Raw genomic sequence first — 6,009 nt, forward strand, 5'->3', positions numbered from 1 at the left:
ACAAAAAGGATCTTCATGACCCAGATAATCACGATGGTGTAATCACTCACCTAGAGCCAGACATCCTGGAATGTGAAGTCAAGTGGGCCTTAGAAAGCATCACTACGAGCAAAGCTAGTGGGGGTGATGGAATTCCAGTTGAGCTATTTCAAATCCTGAAAGATGATTCTGTGAAACTTCAGTTCAGTCGCTCAGTTGTGTCCAACTCATTGTGACCTCATGAATCACAGCACACCAGGCCTCCCTGTCCATCACCAACTCCCGGAGTTCACTCAGGCTGACGTCCATCGAGTCCGTGATGCCATCCAGCCATCTCATCCTCTGTCGTCCCCTTCTCCTCCTGCCCCCAATCCCTCCCAGCATCAGAATCTTTTCCAATGAGTCAACTCTTTGCATTAGGTGGCCAAAGTACTGGAGCTTCAGCTTTAGCATCATTCCTTCCAAAAAAATCCCAGGGCTGATCTCCTTCAGAATGGACTGGTTGGATCTCCTTGCAGTCCAAGGGACTCTCAAGAGTCTTCTCCAACATCACAGTTCAAAAGCATCAATTCTTCAACGCTCAGCCTTCTTCACAGTCCAACTCTCACATCCATACATGACCACAGGAAAAACCATAGCCTTGACTAGACGGACCTTAGTCGGAAAAGCAATGTCTCTGCTTTTGAATATGCTATCTAGGTTGGTCATAACTTTTCTTCCAAGGAGTAAGCGTCTTTTAATTTCATGGCTGCAATCACCATCTGCAGTGATTTTGGAGTCCCCCAAAATAAAGTCTGACACCGTTTCTTATGTTTCCGCATCTGTTTCCCATGAAGTGATGGGACCAGATGCCATGATCTTCGTTTTCTGAATGTTGAGCTTTAAGCCAACTTTTTCACTCTCCTCTTTCACTTTCATCAAGAGGCTTTTTAGTTCCTCTTCACTTTCTACCATAAGGGTGGTATCATCTGTATATCTGAGGTGACTGATATTTCTCCCGGCAATCTTGATTCCAGCTTGTGCTTCCTCCAGCCTAGTGTTTCTCATGATGTCCTCTGCATAGAAGTGAAATAAGCAGGGTGACAATATACAGTCTTGACGTACTCCTTTTTCTATTTTTCTATTTGGAGCCAGTCTGTAGTTCCATGTCCAGTTCTAACTGTTGCTTCCTGACCTACAGATTTCTCAAGAGGCAGGTTAGGTGGTCTGGTATTCCCATCTCTTTCAGAATTTTCCACAGTTTATTGTGATCCGCACAGTCAAAGGCTTGCTGCACTCAATATGCCAGTAAATTTGGAAAACTCAGCAGTTGCCACAGGACTGGAAAAGGTCAGTTTTCATTCCAAAGAAAGGCAATACCAAAGAATGTCAAACTACCGCACAATTGCACTCATCTCACATGCTAATAAAGTCATGCTCAAAATTCTCCAAGCCAGGCTTCAGCAATACGTGAACCATGAACTTCCAGATGTTCAAGCTGGCTTTAGAAAAGGCAGAGGAACCAGAGATCAAATTGCCAACATCCGCTGGATCATGGAAAAAGAAGAGAGTTCCAGAAAAACATCTCTTTCTGCTTTGTTGACTATGCCAAAGCCTTTGACTGTGTGGATCACGATAAACTGTGGAAAATTCTGAAAGAGATGGGAATACCAAACCACCTAACCTGCCTCTCGAGAAATCTGTATGCAGGACAGGAAGCAACAGTTAGAACTCAACGTGGAACAACAGACTGGTTCCATATAAGAAAAGGAGTACGTCAAGGCTGTCTATTGTCACCCTGCTTATTTCACTTCTATGCAGAGGACATCATGAGAAACACTGGGCTGGAAGAAGCACAAGCTGGAATCAAGATTGCCAGGAGAAATATCAGTAACCTCAGATATGCAGATGACACCACCCTTGTGGCAGAAAGTGAAGAGGAACTAAAAAGCCTCTTGATGAAAGTGAAAGAGGAGAGTGAAAATGTTGGCTTAAAGCTCAACATTCAGAAAACGAAGATCATGGCATCTGGTCCCATCACTTCATGGGAAATAGATGGGGAAACAGTGGAAACAGTGTCAGACTTTTTTGAGGGGGGCTCCAAAATCACTGCAGATGGTGACTGCAGCCATGAAATTAAAAGACGCTTACTCCTTGGAAGAAAAGTTATGACCAACCTAGACAGCATATTCAAAAGCAGAGACATTGCTTTTCCGACTAAGGTCCATCTAGTCAAGGCTATGGTTTTTTCTGTGGTCATGTATTGCCAGGGGCCAGCGTGAGGAACTCCACCCATGGCAAAGGTCATGAGGAACGAGTCTTGGCATACGCAAAGGCGTGATCAAGCCTCAGGAAACCCCCTGTTCCCGAGCATCTAACCCCAAAACCAGAGCCTGTTTTATGCTCTCACCTACACGTCTGACTTTACGGGGGGCTCTCCCCCATCACCGTTTCTCTCAGAGAAGGAATAAACGTGCAGCTCCAAGGCAATAAAAATTCTTGGGTGTGACAAGAATGTTTCAGCTTACGGACTCCTCTGAAGGTTATCTAGCCCACCTGTATAGGTTCGTCCGGCCACATGTGATTGTTTACAGCCTCCTAACCTGAGAGGCACGAGATGTTTTAGAATTACTAAAGGCAAATTCTTTTGGGGAGTTGGAAATTATTAGTATAGTGTGTTGGTTAGGAATTATATTGGTGAAGGGTTCTTCATTTGTTGTGTCAATAATTGCTGCTAATTCCCTGCTCTGGGTGGGACAAGGATGTCTCAGGTCAAACCTCTCTGCTGACAGACTAGCTTGTGTGACAGGATTATCCATACTGCTGCCACTACGCACATGATTGTTTACTACCTCTCAACTGTAAACTGCACAGAGAGTTTTGGAGTATTTTGAGAGTCTTAATTAGCATAGGACTTTTTCTTCTTGTTGACTCAATGATTGCCGCCAGGCCTCTATATCCTTAGGCACCTGGGAATATATTAATCAATGTATTTGGAATATAGCAAAGGAAATATAGTAGTTTTTGATGTTAGCAATACTAGACTTTTTGAGTTAATGGATTTTCTCTTTTGTAATAGATCACTGTACTTTGTTATAAATCACTGTGTCCTTGCTATGTAAGAATGTAACTTTATCATATCTTAAGACTAAATAGATCTTAAGGGGAGCATTGGTGAAAGGATTTTCATTTGTTGGGCAGATGTTTGCTGCTAAATCTCCATGTTCCCTACCCTTATAATGAATATAACTAGCATATAGGAAGAAATAAGTATTAACCTTTAAGCATATAGGAGAAATAAGTATTAACCTTTAAGACTAATCATGTTAACCTTGGGTTAAATAAATTCCTTTCTTGATTGTAACTCACTACACCCTCACCCTATAGGAATGTAACTTTATTTGGAGGGTGGTGCCTGGTTTAAGAAAAAACACCCTTGGAAGAAATAAGTTTTTTGGTTATCAGAAAGAAAGGATCATAAAATGTCAGCAGGTCTCACTCATGGCCAGAAGATGATGTACTATCCCTAAGACCTTTTTTTTTACATTTATGTGAAGCACCTGATTTTGATAAAGGTCAGGACTGCTGACCCCCACGTGACTCTGTATTCATCCCTATGTGTAACAAAAGGTATATAAGCAAACCCCAAAATAAAGAAATCGGATCAGTTTCTGGAAAGACTGATTCCCCCATGTCGCTTCTTTCTTGCTCCCGTTTTTCTGGCTGAATTCCCATCTGTAGCATGATGCTATTCCACGTAATCCAAGTTATTCAGCCTCCTTTTCTCCACTAATCTTCCTACTACACTATCCGTTTTTAATCTCTCTCTATCTGTGATTAAATATGTATTTTTCCAAAGACGCCGACTCCATCCCCCCACCTTCGAATCACCCTGGATCCACCGGGGCTGGACCCCGGCAATGTATGGATGTGAGAGTTGGACTGTGCAGAAGGCTGAGCACTGAAGAATTGATGCTTTTGAACTGTGGTGTTGGAGAAGACTCTTGAGAGTCCCTTGGACTGCAAGGAGATCCAACCAGTCCATTCTGAAGGAGATCAACCCTGGGATTTCTTTGGAAGGAATGATGCTGAAGCTGAAACTCCAGTACTTTGGCCACCTCATGCGAAGAGTTGACTCATTGGAAAAGACTCTGATACTGGGAGGGATTGGGGGCAGGAGGAAAAGGGGACGACCGAGGATGAGATGGCTGGGTGGCATCACGGACTCAATGGACGCGAGTCTGAGTGAACTCCGGGAGTTGGTGATGGACAGGGAGGCCTGGCGTGCTGCGATTCATGGGGTCGCAAAGAGTTGGACACGACTGAGCGACTGAACTTAACTGAACCTGGTTCTCACTGGAAAAGACTCAGATGCTGAGAAGGATCAAAGACAAAAAGAGAAGGAGGTGGCAGAGGATGAGATGGTCACACAGCATCACCACCTCAAGGGGCTCTGGGAGATGGTGGAAGACCGAGGAGCCTGGCGTGCTGCGGTCCATGGGCTCAAAAAGACTTGGACTCAACTGAGTGGCTGAACAACAATGACAGCCTGTTTCTGAAGGGTGGAGGTCACCTCTGGTTTTCAGCAGGAGGCTCAGAGCTGGGACGTGCCCAGTTCCTGAGGCCGGAGGGCAGTGGATGAGGTGGCAGAGGCTCCAGATGCCTGCTGGCCGTCTCAGGGTGTCAGGACCCCCAGCAGAGAGGCTCATGGGTTTTGGACATCTTTGTTGCCACCCGCAGCCTGAGCCGACTTTCGAGAACCCTGTTGGGCTGGAGGGACTGGCTGGTAGTAGTGTGAGCCGAGGCCTAGACTGCCCACCTCACCTCCCAGCCACTGGCCAGCCTGGGCGGCTTTGTCAGCTCTGTGTCAGCCTGAACGACCGCCCCTGAAAAACAAACAGTTAAAAAACGTGACACTGAGTTTCTTTTTGGCCAGGTGAGCGGAGGCTAGTTCTCCGACGCGTGGGGTTGAGAAAGCGGAAACTGCGAGCCTGTTGCACGTGGCCTTCGCCCTCTCACGGTGCTGCCGTGCTGTGTGCAGCACACGCTAAGTGCCCGGGAAGTGGTGCTTGCTACCAGCTCTGACGGCCTGATGGCACACACTTGTGCAGCCGGCCTGCTCTCACGGGGCCGGGGGGCACAGGTGAGAGGCACCCCTGCTCCGGGCCACGGAGAGCTGACCCGAGGGAACCAGACGCACTCAGACAACGAGGCCTTGGGGAAAACGCAGGATGGCCCCCGTCGTGGTCATTCTTGTCTGTGGTCCACGCGGGGAATGACTGACACCTCGTTCCTCTGACACGAGGTGGAAGGGAGACAAATAACGAAGGGAGATGAAAGGGCTGCCCTGGTGGCCTGGGAGTTAGGACTCTGCGCTCCCAACCCAGCAGGCCTGGGTTCAATCCCTGCTCAGGGAACTAAGATCCTGCGTGCTGTATGGGTGTGGCTGAAATGAAAATAAATACAAAATAAACTTTTTTAGAAAAAAGGGAGGCGAGGCAAGCAGGGGTCTGCTCATTGATCTCCTGTGGACGGCAGCCCCACTGCTGTGTTTGAACGCTTCAAGGCAGGGAGCCGCGCTTCCGAGGACTGCTCTGTGCTGGCCGAACCCAAATGCACACAGTGCCGCAGGTGCTCGACTGGAGCAGCTTTGTCTCCAGGAAACCCTGGCCCGGGCAGGACGCAGAGCTTTTCATCCTCCGAAGCTTCCTCTCGCCCCTTTGCAGGTCAGCCCCCCTCTGCCCCCAACCCAGGCACCACTGATCTGGGGGAGAAGGAATCTAAGTGGTGGGAAAAGAAAATAAAAACAGAGCTACTGGGAGGAGGGGAAATTGAGAAACAGCAGGATGCCATCCAAGTTTCTATTTGCAAAATTGCTCTCTGTGTGTACATACATTTGTGAGAGAAGCTGGGCTTTGAGAACAGATTTGCATTTTCTTTGTGATTTTTCTATCGAGTTAGAAGGGGCAGAACCTCAGATGGCTGCCACCTCTGTGGTTCTCAAACTGTGGTCCTCAGGATGCTGTACTAAGGTAAGGTAAGAGAGCAGCC

Source organism: Ovis canadensis, chromosome 24 (genome assembly GCF_042477335.2).
Source record: "Ovis canadensis isolate MfBH-ARS-UI-01 breed Bighorn chromosome 24, ARS-UI_OviCan_v2, whole genome shotgun sequence".
NCBI classification, from domain to species: domain Eukaryota; kingdom Metazoa; phylum Chordata; class Mammalia; order Artiodactyla; family Bovidae; genus Ovis; species Ovis canadensis.